The sequence below is a fragment of the Callorhinus ursinus genome, unplaced genomic scaffold (assembly GCF_003265705.2).
Source record: "Callorhinus ursinus isolate GAN/ISIS: 27379988/994484 unplaced genomic scaffold, GSC_fseal_2.0 scaffold10, whole genome shotgun sequence".
Taxonomy (NCBI): domain Eukaryota; kingdom Metazoa; phylum Chordata; class Mammalia; order Carnivora; family Otariidae; genus Callorhinus; species Callorhinus ursinus.
The window spans coordinates 59527869-59547922 of record NW_027397072.1 but is presented as its reverse complement, the minus strand read 5'-3'; the positions used below and the strand labels follow the sequence as shown (position 1 = coordinate 59547922).

The 20054-nt window shown below is 35.9% G+C and overlaps 1 protein-coding gene and 1 long non-coding RNA gene across 2 annotated transcripts in view; one reads left to right on the top strand and one right to left on the bottom strand.

The window, feature by feature from the left end:
- The window catches only part of EHBP1 (EH domain binding protein 1), a 715801-nt gene that overhangs the window by 299269 nt on the left and 396478 nt on the right, over window positions 1–20054 (top strand). The window contains exon 12 of the mRNA XM_073897641.1: window positions 4090–4174. The gene's annotated coding sequence lies outside the window, so the exon portion shown is untranslated. The remainder of the gene's footprint in view (window positions 1–4089; window positions 4175–20054) is intronic.
- The window catches only part of LOC112821236 (uncharacterized), a 51621-nt gene that overhangs the window by 3355 nt on the left and 28212 nt on the right, over window positions 1–20054 (bottom strand). The window contains exons 2-3 of the long non-coding RNA XR_003207392.2: window positions 11493–11645; window positions 1021–1072 (exon numbers count right to left, since the gene is read on the bottom strand). This is a non-coding gene — a long non-coding RNA (uncharacterized lncRNA). The remainder of the gene's footprint in view (window positions 1–1020; window positions 1073–11492; window positions 11646–20054) is intronic.

Genomic DNA, 20054 nt, shown 5'->3' with positions numbered 1-20054 from the left:
TGCCTTTCTAAATTTTTTTAGTATTTGCACAGTTGTATTCCCAAAACCATTAGGGAAAGACATAAATTTGTTTGTTTGTTTGTTTTAGAGGGGGGGAGGGGCAGAGGGAGCGAGAGAGAGAATCTTTTTTTTATAATTTTTTATTGTTATGTTAATCACCATACATTACATCATTAGTTTTTGATGTAGTGTTCCATGATTCATTGTTTGTGCATAACACCCAGTGCTCCACGCAGAATGTGCCCTCTTTAATACCCATCACCAGGCTAACCCATCCCCCCACCCCCTCCCCTCTAGAACCCTCAGTTTGTTTTTCAGAGTCCCTCGTCTCTAATGGTTCGTCTCCCCCTCCGACTTACTCCCCTTCATTCTTCCCCAGAGAGAGAGAATCTTAAGCAGGCTCCATGCCCAGCACAGAGCTGAACATGGGGCTTGATCTCACAACCCTGAGATCATGACCTGAGCCAAAATCAAGAGTTGGACACTTAACTGAGCCACCCAGGCGCCCCGTAATGATATAAATATGTAAGGGAAAAATATGTTCTGATGACAAATGGTCAAAGATATGAACATTTCACATAAGAGGAAGAGGTTCACACAAAAACAGTAAACATATGTGAAACATATCAAGCCCCTCTAATAACTTGAGTTGATGGAATCTGTCATTTGGTCTGGCCAGAGCCCTTCTGTTTAGCACCCTACCTTGGGGTTAATGCTTTTCCTTTCCCTCCAGATAAATGACTCTGACTGGGACCACCAGTTATGTGGCCAAACTCCCTGGCCACAGTTGATGGCCTTAGGAGTGAGCAACTGACCCAAGCCAGGCAAATAAGACTCCTTTCCTGGGAATGTGGAATTGATAATGACACGCAGTCACTGTCAAAGGAAGCCTGAGAGCTCTCAGGGGCCAGGTTTCCTCCTGGGGGGGAGGGGTAGCCAGGTTGGAAAATGAAACTCATGCACAGAGAAGAGCAGATACCAGAGAAAGAGGGAGGAAACAAGCATCCGGCTGTACCCTACCTTTCCTTCTTGTAAACGGTTGAGGTGTTTTACTTGAAACCAAGGGCTCCGTCTATTACAATGGAAAAATACAAACGTAATTAATGTAAGGTAGGATCCTTGTAGCAAAAAAGTAAGAACAACAATACACAAAGATGAAAATTTGGAGGCATCTGATAATTCTGTAAGCTAATGTTCTTTTTCTGGAAAGCATCTTAAACATATCTGACATGAATCAGAGACTAAATCTTTAAAATTCACAACCTGAGCTTGTAATTCCATGATTAATAGAAATGATCAAATACTTTGTCCAAATTATAGCAATTTGGGTAGATGAAAACAAGGAAATTGGCATTTGCTGAATTTTAGAATGCAACAAACAGTATGCCAAGAAATGTATTAATTAATAACTACCATTATTTAGGGGCACCTGGCTGGCTCAGTCAGTAGAGCGTGTGACTCTTGATCTCAGGGTTGTGGGTTCAAGCTCCACATTGGGTGTAGAGATTACTTAAAAATAAAATCTTAAAAAAAACAAACAAAACCCTACCATTATTGAACATTTATGATGGGTGAAGCATAGTCCTAACGGTTTACGTGTATCTTTATCTCATATAATTCTCCCGTTAATCATGTGAGATGAGTATGACTTTATTCCTATTTTTTAGATGAAGAAACTATGTCTCAGAGAGGTTAAGTAATTTGCTCAAGTTCTCCCAGAAGGCGAGTGGCAGAGCCAGGATTCAAGCACAAAGCACAGTCGGGCTGCCAGCACTCACACCCTTAGCCATACATTATATATTACCTTGTTTCACTCTAGAAAATGTATCGCAGACCGACAAGGTAATTCAAAGGAAAGAAAAGGCATATGGATGGATGTGTGTGGAGATACTCATTAGTACATCTACAAACTAGAAACGGCCTCGCCATCCAACACATATCTATAGGGAAATAAGAACACAGCAAGTCAAATGTGATACATTGATACAATAAAACATTATATTGCTGGTAGGAATGATAAATATGAGAAACGTAAACAATGGGTTGAGGACTACAGAAAGCAATAGCAGATGAGAAAAAAATGTTTAATTCAGAGTGATAAATATTGGTTTCTAACAATTTGCACAATTATTTTTATGCAAGCAGTAGAATGGGAAAAGTCTTCAGGGTTTATGAAAACATGGAGATTTGAGGAGATTTTTTAAAGAAAGTTCATGTTGCTGTAGTTACTTAGATATTCCTATTTAACTTTCATTGTAAAGTTGATTAAATACCCAATTAAAAGCTAACTTATTAAAAATTCAAAGTAATATTAATGGAAGAAAATTAAAAAGAGAGGTTTATGAGATTAAAAAAGATTTTTTATTAGGAAAGCCTCATTTGAAGAACATAAATAAAAATGAGAAGGATTGCATAATGTACTAAGAAGAGAAAAAAGTATAAAATAAAGAAGTAAACTCACATCTGCTTGTTCGTCCCTGATCTGGTGCAATTCTACCTGCCCCTTAAAGTCTTGCTACAGTGCTGCCATCCTGAGGCCCCTCACCAGAAGCTTCCTCTAAGCAAATATGGTGCTTCATTTGTCTCTGTCTTATTGTGCTTGCCCCATTTCCACCTTGTTTTAGAGCTCTGTAGTTAGCCCTCTTCTCAACCACAAGCTTTATAAAAGTAGGAACTATGTACCTTCAACATCTTTGTAGGCCCCAGTTGCCCCATGTTAGCCACAAACATGTGCTTGTTAGATGAATAAGTGTTCTTAGAAAGGGACAAAAGACTTGGAGGCATAGTTTGGAACAGTAAGCAACTGTGGTCGGGGACATGAGAATGGTTGTCCTTAAGAACATTACTTCTTAAGTAACCAGATTGAGGAGGTGAGTGTTGTAGTTCTGGTGGACTCCAGAAGACAGCAGAAGCATAAAGTGATTTTGATTTCATGAGGTCTGTGGCCAGTATATCTGGAGATGATCATAAACTTTGATTTATGATTCCAGTTGGCAGAGAACATTGAAAAGAGGAAAGTTGAAGAAAGAATTAGTGGGACTAGAAGTTAGAGCAGAAATTTCAGAGGTGTTGTTCTAAAGAGTTCTTATGGTCTTCACCTCATAAGGGCCAAGGCCCTTCTTTTTATGTTTATTAAAAACAACAACAGGGGCACCTAGGTGGCTCAGTTGGTTAAGCAACTGCCTTCGGCTCAGGTCATGATCCTGGAGTCCCAGGATCAAGTCCTGCATCGGGCTCCCTGCTCGGCAGGGAGTCTGCTTCTCCCTCTGACCCTCCCCCCTCTCATGTGCTCTCTCTCTCTCATTCTCTCTCTCTCAAATAAATAAATAAAATCTTTAAAAAACAAACAACAACAACAAAACAACAACATAAAACCTTTATTGTGATGAGCACTGGGTGATGTATGGAATTGCTGAGTCACTATATTGTACACCTGAAACTAATAGAACACTACATTAACAGCAATTTAAATAAAAACTTTTTTAAAAGCCTTTAATCATAGTGAGTTCAGTAAAATGAGCAAAGTGGATTGGACATTCTTTCACACACACACACACACACACACACACACACACACACACACACACACAGAGTTTCCTTGTCATGCCAGTGATGCCATTGTGGGGGTTTTGTTTTGTTTTGTTTTGTTTTTTACCAAATAGGAGAAGACACACAATGTCACAGAATTCTTATTTAAGTTCCAAGAGGCCCAAGGATTTTAAATCTACTTCATACTGACTGTGACTGTGAAGGCAAGGTAGTTCTGATTCAGATAGTATACAAAATACCTGCTGGTTCTTCCTTTCCTTTTTGTCTACATGATGTACAGGAACACCTTGCAAATTGGAATTGTAAGCTCTCTGAGTTCAGGAACAAGGTCATAAATTATATACACAGTGTCTGAACAATCCAAGCTTAAATATTTACTAATATGGTTTTATCTACTACCAGTCACAAAGACAAACATTCTCCTAATACTCTTCTGTAAACAAATAATTCCTGTACCTTGCCCATTAAAAACATGGAGTTTTCTTTAAAAACTTTTTTCTTTGGGTAATTTTTGGCTTATTTTGTGTCTTCCCTCACTAGAATATAAGTTCCATGAGAGCAGAAGTATTGTCTGTTTTCTTCAACTATGGTACCCTCCAGAGCCTACAACAGTTCCTGTTGCTCAGTAAGTACTGTGTGCTGAATAAGTGAATGAATGAATGGTTGAATGACCAAGCATTGTTCTGGTTGTGGCTTTAAAGACTTTTGTAAATATTAACTTGAATATCTTACATGAACACACACACGTGTGGCTCTTCACTGGCCTTCCCTCCCCTACCATTCTTCCCCACCAACTGACCAGATAAACTAATAGTTGGCCCGCTATGCATTAGGATCCATCTGGCTCTCGCTGAGTAAAAAATGAAAATGCTTTGCTTTTACAAAAACTTATGTGGGGAACTTACATTTCAAAAAATATGTTTGTAATACTGTAGTGTATTTTGTTTTATTAAATCCAGATTGCTGGGTGGAGTCCCTTAGCTAAAAGTCACTCTCAAGCAAAATGAATTGCTTGTTATTCTCACAAAGAATTTACAGGAAGCAATTTGTAAAGGTTGCCATCAGGCTGAAGTCATTGTTGGCACAAGGAATCAAATGTGTCATCAACCTCAAAGCAATAGTTTAACCTGGGTCTGCTCAGAGAAATCTCCATAATGCAAGGAAAATTGAATTCTACCACCTCAGATGACAATTACTTTTGATATTGTTCCAATTTGATCATGAAGTTAAAAATATTTGACATAAAAGTTTCTCTCATCCTGCCACTATGTAGAAATACCGATTTTAAATGTGCTAAACACTGGTCCTGTCATTACCAGCTATTTCACAAATAGTTTTTTAAAAATCTGCTCTTCTTTCCTCATTGTACTCAGGAAGTTGCTATGGGGAAGCTAGGAAATGAATGACTTGCCAACTTATTTGGTCCAGTGCATCAAGTAACCTGTCTGCTGGTCAAGTGATAATAGCAAAAAATATTTCTACTCATCTTGAAGGACTGACTATCCTCCAATCTAGGTGACAGATGGGCAATTGTTCTGGATAAGCCTATGGGGGCCTCATTACAGCAGAGAAACCCTGGATCCAGACATGCCGTGAAGATGGACAGTTTGGTGCTCCTAATTTCTGTCAACATGTTTATTTTCATCACTCTGGGAAAACAGGGCTAAATAGATGGAAACACATAGATTCACAACATTAGCAAATATTAGACTAGTTCTCTATGTTTCCAACACTAGTTTCCAGTGACAAAGAGGAAAGCAAGATCTTGACAAAACCACACATCATTTTTTAGCTTTATCCAAATGATGCTCAACTCATTTACTGATTCAGCAAAAATGTATTGACTGCTGTGAGCCATTAGCACCAAGTAGACAGAAAATAATGCAGAACACCTTACTGCATTACTCCCTTACTACTGAACAATTTTGAATGAATGTTTCCTTCACTATACACTGGGAACAATCATCTACGGATGTTAAAATCCCTCTGACTGTCTCACATGGAAAATGCAGCAACCATCAAGTCTGAGTGCTTAAGGAGGCTTCACTCCATTGAATAATTATCCTAGAAAAAGACTGACAAGAAGTATGTGGTCCTCTCTTTCTTCTCTCCAAATACAATCACCCTTTGTTTAGCAGCTCAGTCTGCTGTTTATAAGTCCTGTCATTCAGCACCCTGGTCTCTCGGCCTCCCAAGTTGAACAAGATTTCTTGATTGAGTCAAGCCATTCATTTGTTGATTGTCCCAGACCAGTGTGGCCTGCTGGCTGCTATCACCCTCCAACAGCTAATGCATATAGTATGACATGATTTGGCCTGAGAGCACTCCACAGCCCACCTGTTGTCCCCATCTCTTGTCCATTCCACAGCTGATTAGGCAGCCTCCTGTCCAGGGTTCTTATGCATCTGGGCCAAAGAAATTAATTTGCGCTCCTCATTCCTAGCTGCAGCTGGCTAATTGGACTCTAGGGTCACTTCCTTGTCTTATAGAATTAATCAACGTCTACTTAGTTAATTATTGCAATATTTGTTCAACAAATATCTATTGAACATTTACTATGTGCCCGGCACTATGCAAGGTGCAGAAGATACAACAGGCCATACAAGTTCCAGTAACCTAACAATTTAACATAATTCTTTAATTTCTACCTAGTTTTCCTATTTTTAAGTTGAATAAATGTTTTTAAAATTAGGTATGAAACCATGATCTCTCCCCTTGTAATTTCTTTTATTGCTTCAAAGTCAAAGAAAATGATCATATCTCTTGAGATTTGATCAACCTTCGCTCACTCGTTTATTCGCTTATTTATTGTTTAAAGGTATTTAGTTACTTAAAACTTCTGGAATATATTTGGGGGAGTGTTATGAAATATTTTATCTAAAATAATTTAATTCAAATTTCTAATGAATGATTTCCACAAATGTGTATTTAAAAATAATCTCTGTTGTTTTGTATTGCACTTGGTCATTTCTTTTTTTTTTTTTTTAAGATTTTATTTATTTGACAGAGAGAGACACAGCGAGAGAGGAAACACAAGCAGGGGGAGTGGGAGAGGGAGAAGCAGGCTTCCTGCTGAGCAGGGAGCCCAATGCATTGCTCGATCCCAGGACCCTGGGATCATGACATGAGCCGAAGGCAGACACTTAATGACTGAGCCACCCAGGCGCCCCATCACTTGGTCATTTCTTAATCCTTATATACAACTGGGCTTATTTCTGAGGCTTCTCTTCTGTTTCACTGACTTATATTTCTGTTTCATTTGCTCTTTCCTTTCTCATTTTTAGAATATTTTTCTTATCCTCGCCTCCTTACTGAATATTATAACATTCTTTAAATTTATTTTATTTTATTTTATTTTTTTTAAAGATTTTATTTATTTGAGAGAGAGAGAATGAGAGACAGAGCACATGAGAGGGAAGAGGGTCAGAGGGAGAAGCAGACTCCCTGCTGAGCAGGGAGCCCGATGTGGGACTCGATCCCGGGACTCAAGGATCATGACCTGAGCCAAAGGCAGTCGCTTAACCAACTGAGCCACCCAGGCGCCCCTAACATTCTTTAAATTTAAAGAGAAGTCCATGTTTATTTTGATTAGGATTGTACTAGATTTAAAAATAACATTAAGAATTGATATCTTTACAGTATTTTATTCTTTCTAGATGTTACTGCCCAATAAGTTTTATTCTTTTAATAAACACTTCTTAAGTCTATTTCTCTTTATATTTTATTGCTATTATAAATTAGATCTCTTTTTTAAATTAAGCTTTTCTAGTGTGTAATTATTGGTATTCAAGAATCTTAATGGCTTTTTTATATTTTATATTTTATCTGGCCATTTATTATTCTATTAAGCCTAAAAATTCTAGCAGATTCCTTGGGCATTTTGTTAGATACATATCAATTGTCTTCGAATAGTGATGTTTTTGTTTCTTCCACTATTTCTCTCTTTTAGTTTTGTTTCATCTCACTCCTTACACTGGCCTGAACTCCCAAAACAATATTAAGTCAAAATGATGATAGAGAGCATGTCTCTAGTAAGATCATCTTAAAATACTCTCTTCATGCCTTAACCTAGTCAGCAAAACTGAGTGGGGCAACAGCAATGACAGAAAGTTTGGGATCTAACAGTGCTGTATGAAAAACTTGGCCTTTCATAAATTTAATAACTTGACTAACTTATGCTTCTTGGTCTCTTGGCTGAGATCTAGTAATTATGATATTATGGTTCTATTAGTAAAACTTAATCAGGAACTGGAAATAAGATGTTTGTCATAAGTTGAAACTATTCTAATTCAGGTTGACATTGCTATACCTATCACAAAATTATAGTTTGAATGTCAGGTTTCTTCCAAAAATCATATTTCATGCTGATTTAAAAGGCTATGTAGCTACTAAGGAATAAATTATGATTTTGAATAGTAATATCAAAAATATTCATTCTTCCAATGTGCTGTGCTTCTAGAAAAAGCTACTAGAAGTCAAAATTATATGAGATAAGCTGAGTTTTCCCATAGAAATAATAGTATAATGAATTCAGAATTGAATTCATAACATGTGTCAAATATCCAAATTTTCCTAGCAATGGCTACAAGCACCATGTTAAATAAAATGTAAATGTCAATTTATTTATTGACTAAGGTAACACAGTTATCTATCATGTGACTTCATATTTCCTATAGCATCCTCATAATCTGCATACATTTCTCATTTTGGGGGGTCATTTCTAACTATTTTAAATGAAGTAAATTAAAGGTGAAGGAACACATTTACCAAGGTCATAAATTGCAGAAGGGCTTTGGAGTGTTGGTTTAGAGTTTGGACAGAGGTTTTGGAGTAAGACATATTTGGGTACAAAGCCTCGTTCTGCCTATTATTCATTTAAAAATATTTAGTGAGTTCTAGATCCTAGGGATACAACAGTAGACAAAACAGACAACATGCTCAATCTCATAGCATTTACATTTTAGTACCACTTTCTGGCCATGACATTTAAAAAAAAATTTATTAAAATTCTAGTCAGTTAACTTACAGTGCAGTATTGGTTTCTGGAGTAGAATTCAGTGATTCATCACTTACATACAACACCCTGTGCTCATCATAACACGTGCCCTCCCTAATACCCATCACCCATCCAGCCCACCACCCCACCACCTCCCTGGCCATGACATTTTAAAAGTTTTTTTTTTTTTTTTAAATATCTCTGGGCTTCAACTTCTTCATTTGTAAAGTAAGAATAACAGGACCTGCCTCATAAGGTCATTTCAAAAATTAAATTAGGTAATGTCTATAAAGCACTTAGCACATATCAGAACTCAATGGTGGTAGCTGGGGAGTGTCTGGCTGGTTAGTCGGTAGAGCATGTGACTCTTGATCTTAGAGTCCTGAGTTTGGCATAGAGTTTACTTAAAAAAACAAAAAAACAAGGGTGCCTGGGTAGCACAGTCGGTTGAACATCCTATTCTTGGTTTCAGCTCAGGTAGTGATCTCCAGGTTGTGAGATTAAGCACCGTATCGGGCTCCAAGCTCACATGGAGTCTGCTTAGGACTCTCTCTCTCCCACTCCCTTCTCCCTCTGCCCCTCCTGCTCAAGCTCTCTCTCTCTTTCTCTGTCAAACAAATACATCTTTAAAAAAACAAAAATCCTGGGGTACCTGGGTAGCACAGTCAGTTGAGCAACCAACTCTTGGTTTCTGCTTAGGTCATGATCTCAGGGTCCTGAGATCAAGCCCCCTGTTGGGCTCCACTCTTGGCAGGGAGTCTCCTTGAGATTCTCTCCCCTTTTGCCTCTGGCCCTCCCCTTGTGCTCTTTCTCTCTCTCTCAAATAAGTAAATAAAATCTTTATAAAAAAACAAAAAAAATAAGTGATAGCTAGTTATCACATTTTAAAGAAAAACTTTTGAAAGAAAGCTTTTTAAAGAAACTTTTGAAAAAAATTGTAAGAAATACTCATTATAGAAAAGAAAATGTTTAAATCATTATCTAGAAAAAACTATTATATACTTTAATAGTTTAATATATACTTCCAGAATTTTTTCTATGCATGTATGTGTGTGTGTGTGTATATATATTTTCTTTAAGATTTTATTTATTTATTTGAGAGAGAGTGCACGAGCATGAGTGGGGGGAGGGGCAGAGAGAGAGGGAGAAGCAGACTTCCTGCTGAGTGGGGCTCTATCCCAGGACCCTGAGATCATGACCTGAGCCAAAGGTAGATGCTTAACTGACTGAACCACCCAGGTGCCCCCGCCATTTTTTTTAAAGCGGGCTCCTTGCCCAGCGTGGAGCGCAATGCAGGGCTTGAACTCACAACCCTGAGATCAAGACCTGAGCTGAGATCAAGAGTCAGATGCTCAACCAGCTGAGCCACCCAGGTGCCCCTATGCATATATTTTTAAAAAGAGAATCTATAGCATATACTTTGAGATCCATTTTGTCCAACTGCCCTTCAGAAAGGTTGAACCAGTGTACACTTCCACCAGTTATATATGAGAGTGCCTGTCTCTCTTTGGGGAAGTTTTACATCAAAATCATATAGTTTTTAGTGTAATCCTTTTCTACAAAATCAAATGTCCTTCCACCTATGGTCCAGTTCCAATTTTTGTTTTATAAAAATGAGTTTGAGGGAGAAAATATTTGCAAACCACATATCCGCTAAAAGCCTTACATCTAATAAGTGTGTGTGTGTGTGTGTGTGTATTTAAACTCTCAAAACTCAACAGTAAAAAAAAAAAAAATCCAATTATAAAATGGGTAAAAGACATGAAAGGATTTCACAGAAGAGGATGTTGGGATGGCAAATAATGACATGAAAAGATGTTCAACATTGTCATCCATTTGATATCACTACACAGCTATCAGAATGACTAAAATGATCACTCAAAGTAATCATACTACTGGTCAGGATGTAGAGAAGTTGGATCTATCATATATTGCAGGTAGGAATTTAAAATGGTACAGCCACTCTGGAAAACAGTTTGGCATTTTCTTACAAAACTAAACATACAATTCAGCAATCACACTCTTAGATGTGTATCTCTGAAAAATGAAAACTTAGGTTCACGTCAAACCTGTATGAGGATGTTCATTGCAGCTTTATTCTGACTAGCAAAATACTGGAAACAGCCGAAATGCTCTTTTTGTGGGTGAATGATTGAACAAACTGTATGATATGCAATGTAATATTACTCAGCAATAGAAAGGAATAAACTATTGGTACATGAAAACAGCCTGAATGGACCTCAGGGGCATTAGGCTGGGTGAAAAAACTCAATCACAAAAGGCTAAATGTGGTAAGATTCTATTTATATTATGTTTTTGAAATAACAGATTCAAAAGAGGTTAGTGGTAACCAGATGACACACACAGAGGGGATGAGGGGGGGAGCACTAACACCAAGTGTTAGCACCAGGGAATTATTCTGCTGAATTTGATATAATGGTGGTTACACAGATCTAGACATGACATTAAATTGTATAAAACTACACCCCCCACACACACACACAAATGAATGCAGGTTGCAAAAATGACAGCAACTGAGTAACATACACCTGTGATTGGTACATCAGCAGCAATGTACCAATGTCAGTTTCCTGGTTTGGGTGTTCTACTACAGCTAAAGAAGAGGACACCATGAAGGGTACATGGGACTCTTTATACTACAGTTGCTACTTCCTAGGAGTTTATAATTATTTCAAAATAAAAACTTTAAAAAATGAATTGTAATTATTACTATGGCTCTGACTTTTTTCCATTTATCAGCTATTTTAAGGGATATTAAAGAATTAGATTTGTCAGGCAGAGATAAGATAATGATGCTATTTTAAAAGCAATCTGACCCAAAAGGAGTATTAGCTTTTAATATAGCTATCTTGGAAGCTTGACTACTTATGCATATGTTTTGGGCCATTGCAGATCAAATATTTTAGAAATCGTCTTTTGTAATTACCTGCAGAGATCACCAGCCATTGGCAAATATGAAACCTATTATTTTATAAGACATACTCTTAAACTATTATATTTTCTTCCATCTCCCTTTACTTCATCGTAGTTCTACATGTTCCCCAGATAAAGATGAGCTTATCTGGCACATATAGGGCACCTGTAAGACAAAGGAAAAGAGGGTTGATCAGTTTATTCTTTCTTTTCAGTCTCTGGATATTTGTGCTTTTAACTTGTTAAAATTTTCCCATGTGATGGAGCATGTGAATTTTCTTTGTCCCAATGCCTTTCATTATCACCAAAGTTGGGATATTTGAAAGAACTTGAAGCAATATTTAGTTCTTTTAATTTTTTTAAAAGATTTTATTTATTTAATTTAGAGAGAGCATACATGTGGGAGGAGGGACAGGGTGGGAGGGTCAGAGAGGGAGGGAGAGGGGCAAGTAGACTCCAAGCTGAGTGCAGAGCCTGTGCGTAGCTCAATCTCACAAAATCAAGAAGTTCTACGCTCAACCAACTGAGCCACCCAGGCGCCCCACATTTGTTTATTTTAAAGCAGTTGAATAGCTAAAACAAGGAAACTTAATTGATTTGTTTTTTTAACTGAAGTTTTCTTGGCTCTTGGTCTTTGGGAATTAAATGCTTCTAAGATATAATTTGAGAATCTCCATGGTAGCTCACAGGATTGTATTTTCTTACTGATGCGGCCAGAAAGTGAGGAAATGGAACTTAAATGTGGGAAAGGAAAATCAAATATTATCACATATTTGTTCAAGGAGGTACTGGTATTGAGACTCAAACTGACCGTGTGGATTTTGCAGATGTTACCTGAAGTCCTCATTTATTTCATGTTGAGGAACTGCCTTTGGTTCAGTGAAATCAGATTTTGAAACACTATATGACTATTCAATAGAAACAAAGTCACAATTTCAAAAGGAATTCAAAAATTTTGATGAACATTACTCATGCTATAAGTTTCTTCAATTGCCCTTAGATTACAAACTCCAAATTAATAAATCTTCTCTAGCCAAGTTGCTCAGTTTTAAGAGAAGCTCAATGAACTGAAAACAATGCCAAATCTCTGATTATTTGAGACGAGTACATTAATCTTGTCATTATACTAAATTTTATGGCTCTCTGGCCTTTGTTTGGATCTATCTAGTTGTAGAAAAGGTATATCCTCTTTTAAAGAAACTACTGAAATTGAGACAGGGAAACTGAATGATTCCATAAAATCTCTGCTTTTTGCTTCTTTTTCCTGCTTCTATTCTTGCTAGGATCTGCACCCCCACCCCACCTTACACATGCATTGTAAATAGTCTTATAAGAGACAAGGAGTTAATGGTTCTCTAGGATAAATAAAATCTGAAGAATGACCAAGTGAGAATGATGAAGGAAGCCATCATATGCTAATTCCACACCGCCAGAAGCTAGACATATCAACGCCAAGACCCTGGCTCCAAGGAATGACACCTGGGCTCTCATCTTTGTCCTAACTGGTTCCTGGGTGCCTGAGATGACATGTCCACCAGACCACAGTCTCCAGTAAAAACCCTAGACCCCGAATGTAGGAGAAACTCCCTCCTTTCCTTTTTGAGTCTCCTGGATACTCACTCTCTCTGTTATCTGCTCTCTCTATATATTTTCACTAAACTCTGCTTTCATCTCCTGCTGGCTTGCATTTGATTTTCATCCTTCATGAAGCCAAGGACCCTCTTGACTGGTCCTGCAGGACCCCGCGGTCCTTGGACCCAGCCTACCAGCATCAAAATGAAAGCAAAAGCCACCTTATTTAATGTTGATCTGGAGTCCAATTTGGGATCAAATATACTTGCAGTTTTAGGCTAGATCTCTAGACCTATACCTGTGTGCTTTGGAGTGATTATTCAGTTTTATAACCATATTTGTATTACAGGTCAAAGCTCTTTTCTTCCTACTCCTCTTCCTCCTACTTCTTTTCCTTCTTCTTCCCCTTGTTCTTCTCCTTTTTCTCCTCCAACTAAGCTCAGAGTGAAGAATAGCTTTCCTGGAATGAAAACGTAGGTGATAATCTAGATGAACTCCAGAGGTGACACATCAATGTCTGTGGTGTTATTCATTTGTGTAGGTGGGCCCAGATCCAAAACAGAATGCATGAATCTTTGAATGCTCCGCTATTTTTTGTGGCTGTTCTAGAAATATATAGGTGTGGGTCTGGTGTCAGTTAAGTCCCTAAATTTTGCAGTAGGTTTGCAATTCATACATATGCATAAAAAATGGAGTTGGGGTTCAAATTCCTTCTTGTTTAGGATTTAGAGGGGTTCCAGTTTATTTCCATTTACCTAGCTGTCAATTGTAATTTCTGTGAAAAAGATTTTTGTACAATTGACCCTTTTCTCATATTCTTTGGTATATGTTCATTTTATTTTTATTATTTTTTATTGCAAAGTAACTCATTGAATACAAAATTATAGATCACATACACATATATAAATAATTTATAATGTAGAAAGTAAAAATCTCCAACCACTTAGAATATCACTCCACCTCTTCCCACACCCATCCTGAAGAAGCAAACACAGTCAAATCTTTGGTAACTTTCCAGACTTTTTTTGAGACTATTCAGGTATACACATTATTTGTTTTCACAAAATGAAGTCCTACTTTACATATTATTATGTAATTTTTTCACTTAATAATTCATAATAATACAGACTTCTGATTTTTAAATGGTGGAGGGGTTTCCATTTTATAACTATTTCAGCATCCATTTAACCATTCTCCTGTTGTTGACATTGAGATCTCATAGTTTGAGCTATTACAAATAGTATTCCTTATACATATAACCTTACACACTTATGCAAGTATTTCTATAGAATGCAAACCTAAAACTGCGAGTTAAAAGCGTTTTTAATTTTGAGGGGTGCCTGGGTGGTGCAGTCGGTTAAGTGAGACTCTTGGTTTCGGCTCAGGTTGTGATCTCAGGATCATGAGATCAAGCCCTGCATTGGGCTCCTGCTCAGCAGGGACTCTGTTTAGGTCTCTCTCTGCTCCATCCCTCCAGCTCCCTCGCTCTCTTTCAAATAAATAAATAAATCTTTAATATATATATATTTTTTTATTTTGATAGTTATGGCACATTGTGATGACATTTATTATTTGACAATTATTTGTCACTCCAAATAGGCTGTCATGATTCACTGTGACACTTCACAAAGTATGAGTTTTCTTTCCTCTTATCCTAGGCAAACCTGAACTTCATCCATATGTTTAACTTTTTGTAATTTTATGGACAAAAATAGAATCTCATTTTTAATTTGCATTTTCCTAATTGCCAGCAAAGCTGAACATCTTTTCATATGTTTATTAGGTGTTATTAGCATTTTGGGTTTTTGTGGACTACTTGTTCATATTTTTTGCCCTTTTCTAATTGGTTATTGCCTTTTATTTATTTATAGGCGGTGTTCTTGTACTAGGAATAGGAATATTTTCTCTGTTACTTCTTTTACAGAAGGTTTATATTTTTATGCAATCACTGCTTTCTTGGGGGGGGTGGCTTCTGAGGTTTGTACCTTACTTAGGAAGATCTTTCCTGATATTATTAAATATTTTATTCTAGAACTTTTACAGTTTTGCCTTTTTTCATTTCACTATTTAATTCCTTTGGAATTTAGTTTTTTAAAAATGTGTGGTATGAAGAGAACTCTAATTTTTTCTCCTAAATGGGTATCCAGTCTACCTCAAACTATTGATTAGTCCATTCTTTCCACAATGGTTTGAAATGACATATTTTTCACACACTAAATTTAAAAGTCATATGTATCTGTTTCTGAACATTATTTTATTGAATTGATCTATTTCTGTGACAATATTACACTATTTTAATCACTATAGCTTTATTGTAAGCTTTGTTAAAATATTCAGTTCCTTCTCATTTTTATTCTTATAATTTGCTTTGTAATCATTGATAATCTATTCAACCAAATAAACTTGGAATTACCTTGCCAATTTCCATTAAAGAATCCTTTTAGTTGGGGCGCCTGGGTGGCTCAGTCCTTAAGCATTTGCCTTCAGCTCAGGTCATGATCTCAGAGTCCTGGGATTGAGCCCCGCATCGAGCCCTGCATAGGGCTTCCTGCTCAGTAGGAGGCCTGCTTCTCCCTCTCCCACTCTCCCTGCTTGTGTTCCCTCTCTTGCTGTGTCTCTCTCTGTCAAATAAATAAAATCGTTTTTTAAAAAAAAGAATCCTTTTAGAGCTTTTAAATTTGAGGTGATCTTTACAACATCTCCTCTTCCCGTCTTGAATCATAGCATGTTTTTCTCTTTTCCTGGGTCTTCTAGAATACTTTCTAGAAAGTTTTATAGTTTTCTTCATCTCTTGTGTATTTTTGGATAAGTTTATTCTGCTGCAGTTGGTAGTTTTGTTGGTAAAACAAATGGGGTCCTTTTTGATTCTAATTAGTTACTATTGGTATCTATGAAAGCTATTAGTAATTTGTATTTTGATCTTATACCTGTTTCCTTGCTAAAATCTGTTTAATAGTTTTTTCTAAATCAATTATTTTGTATCTTTTTAGATACATAAACATGGCATTTTGTTTCATCTTTTCTAGTATTTCTCTCCTTATTACCTGTGTGTGTATGTGTGTGTATGTGTGTGTGTGTGTGTATGCATCTATCTGCCTACAGAGAAAGAGAATGAAACTAGTTTATGTGCCTTACTACAATGGTGAGGGTTTCCAAAACGTTGTTGAACAATATTAATGATGACAAGAATTTTTGTCTTGTTTCTAATTCCAGTGACATTATATCTCTAGTGCTTTAAGATTTCATATAAAGTTTGCTATTGACTTCTTGATACTCTTTATCAAATTAAGTATTTCTATTCCTAGGTTACTAAAATTTTTGTGAAGTGGTAGTATTGCCTCCTCTATCAAAATGAGTAAATGACCTTCACTATATTAATGTTATGAATTAAAGTATTGTATTTTCTGATGTTGAACCATTCTTCCATTTCTAAATTCTATTTGATCATGATATGTTGTGTTTTCCTGTACTGGTACATTTAGTTTAGGTTCTAAGTACCTGTAGTCATGAATGAGATTAGACCAGAATGTTTCATTTCTTTTGTATAATTTTTGTCTGATATTGGTATAAACATTATATTAAACATATATATAGAAGGAATTTGACAGATTTTTATCTCTTTCTATACTCCAAAACAGCTTAAATGATGTAGAAATTACCTGTACCTTGAACCTTTGAGAAAATTTACTCACAATGTCACCTGGGCCTGGAACTTCTGGGGGAGGAATATCTTTGACTAACTTAAAAATATTTTAAGGATATTGACCTATTTTTTACCTTTTCTCGTATATAATTTGGCAAGTTTATATTTTCCTAGAAATTCTTCCATTTCATCTAGTTTCTCAGTATATTGTTATGAAGTTGCATACACTATTCTAATATTTTTAATATTTCCCGTATCTGTGGTTATACTTCTATTTTATTATTTGTGTTACTATTGTGTTTTTTCTTTTTTTCTTTATTAGAGTTGCTAGAGATTTGTTCATTAAGTTGTTCTTTTTAAAGAAACAATTTGGGAGTTAAAGCTTTTATTTCCATCAAATTTCTGTTTTGATCTTTATTCTATTTTTGTTGTTTTTGTTCTTTTCCAGTTTCTTATGTTGAATGCTCTGTTCATTTGTTTTCAGTCTTTTTCTTATCAAAAGACGCATCTAAAAAGACTATAAAACTCCTCTGAGTAACATTTTGACTATATCCCACAGGTTTTTTTCCCTTCTTATCTACTTTATTAAGGTATAATTTACATACCATAAAACTCACTATTTGAATTGCAGAATTCTGTAATTTCTAGGAAATTTATAGAGCTGTGCAATCATCATCACAATCTAATTTTAGAATATTTCCATTACCCTAAAAAAGAAAGCTTCTGCCCTTTTGCAGTCATTCCTTAGTCCCCACCCCTAGCCCTAGCCACGTGGTCATTTTTTTAAAACACAAATGCCCAAGTCCCACTGCAGATTATGAGTCAGAAATCTGGGGATGTGGTCCTCACATGTGTATATTCCAAAAGATCCTCAGGTAATTCGACTTTGACCCATGTTTGAGAACCACCTTGATATGAGAAGAAAGCCTTTAAACTGCTTCTTGAGAAAGTAATCAAGGAGAGTTGCAAAGTTAAATAATTCATTGGAACACAGTTTAAGGAATCAGAAATTCTTTAAATTACCTTGGTAACACAGGGATCTTGAGTCCAGGGATTGAATCGATTCATTTTTATATTTCTCACAATGCCAAGTATAGTGATTTATATAAAGACGATGCTTCAAATATATGTTTTAAATGTAGAACAGACTTTATTTATGTAGATGTCAAATCTACAAAGATTTTTCCCTAAAAGATATTTTTGACCCAACTTTAAAAACTTATTTAGAAAACTCTTTGTTTTTCATATACAATTTCAAAGTTTATTAAAGTCTAACTTATAATAAAACATAAAAAGTACTGTACTTCCCAAACATATTTCCTCTTATAAAAAATGAGTTAATCACAATTAATATTATATAGCAAATCCTGCATAATAATTAACCACATGTTGTTAATTGCTATAAAAATGCATTGGATTTAATGAGCTTGAAACAGCATTCTCTGTATATCATAAAATGAACCATTATTCTTTGGATGATCATTCTTCAGAAGGAACTACTTTCTTTAACAATCTTTTAACATATTTATTAGTACTTCAATAATATTGAATTTGTCATTAGGAATGCAATAATATTGAAGTAGTTCTCTAACAATTTAATTTAATATTCCATTTCAATTAACATTGGCACTCTCTGGAATTTTCAAATTAGGGATTAATTTGTGATTATGCCATATGTGGATACAGTTTATTGTGATAAAAAACAAATACATAAAACTTACTGTCTTTAAGTGTATAGTAGTGTTAAGTATATACACATTGTTATGTAACAGATCTCTAAAACTTATTCATTTTGAAAAATGGAAACTCTAAGTGCATTGAACAACAACTCCTCTTTGCCCACTTCCCCAAGCCCCTGGCAACCACCATTCTGCTGTTTCTTAAGAGTTTGACTATTTTAGATACCTCATGTAAGTGGAATCATGCAGAATTTGTCTTTTAGTGACTGGCTTATTTCACTTAGCATAACATCCTTAAAGTTCATCCATGTTGTAGCATATGGCAGGATTTCCTTTTTTTAAAAGGCTAAATAATATTCCATTGTGTGTATATACCATATTTTCTTTACCCATTCATCTGTCAATGGACATTTAGGTTACTTGTACCTCTTGGCTACTGTGAATAATGCAGCAGTGAACATGGGTCTGCAAATATCACTTCGAGTCCCTATTTTCAATTCTGTTGTATATACACTGAAGTGGAATTGCTGGGTCATATGGTAATTCTATTTTTAATTTTTGGGGGGAAATTCCATACTGTTTTCTATAACAACTGCATCATTTTACATTCCCACCAACAGTGCCCAAGTGTTCTAATTTCTCCACATCTTCCCCAACAATTATCTTCAGGTTTTTTGATAGTGGCCATTGTAATGGGTGTGAGGTAATATCTCACTGTGGTTTTGATTTGCATTTCCCTGATAATTAGTGAAATTATCTTTTTATATGCATGTCGGCCATTTGTGTATATTCTTCAGAGAATGTCTACTGAAGTCCTCTGTCGATTTCTAAATTGTGTTGGTTTGTTGTTGTTGAGTTGTAGAAGTCCTCTATATCGTCTAGATATTAACCCCTTATCAGATATGTGGTTTGCAAATATTTTCTCCCATTCCGTAGGTTGTCTTTTCACTCTGTTGATTGTTTCTTTTGCTGCACAGAAGTTTTTAAGTTTCATGTAGTTCTATTTGTCTATTTTTGCTTTTTTTCCTGTGCTTTTCATTTATGTCCATGAAATCATTGCCAAATCAAATGTCATGAAGCTTTCCTCCTGTATTTTCTTTTAGGGGTTTTATAGTTTCAGGTCTTATGTTAAGGTCTTTAATCCATTTTGAGTTAATTTTTATATATGATGTAAGGTAAGCATCCAGCTTCATTATTTTGCCTGTGGCTGTCCAGTTTTCCCAGCACAATTTGAAGAGAGTATCCTTTCCCCATTGTGTAGCCATGGCACCATCATCAAAGATTATTTGACCATATACATGAGGGCTTATTTCTGGGTTTTCTATTCTGTTCCACTGGCTTACCTCTGTTTTTATGCCAGTACCATACTGTTTTGATTACTGCAGCTTTGCAATATGTTTTAAAATCAGAACGTTTGAGGCCTCCAGCTTTGTTTTTTTTTCTTAAGATTGTTTTGACTATTTGGGGTCCCTTGAGATTACATATGAATTTTAGCATGTATTTTTCTACTTCTGCAAAAAATATTGTTGGGACTTTGACAGAGATTACATTGACTCTGTAGATTGCTTTATGTAATTTGGACATTTTAGTAATATTAAGTATTCCAGTCCACAAACAGGGAATGTCTTTCCATTTATTTTTTCTTCAATTTCTTTCAGCAATATTTTGCAGTTTTCAGTGT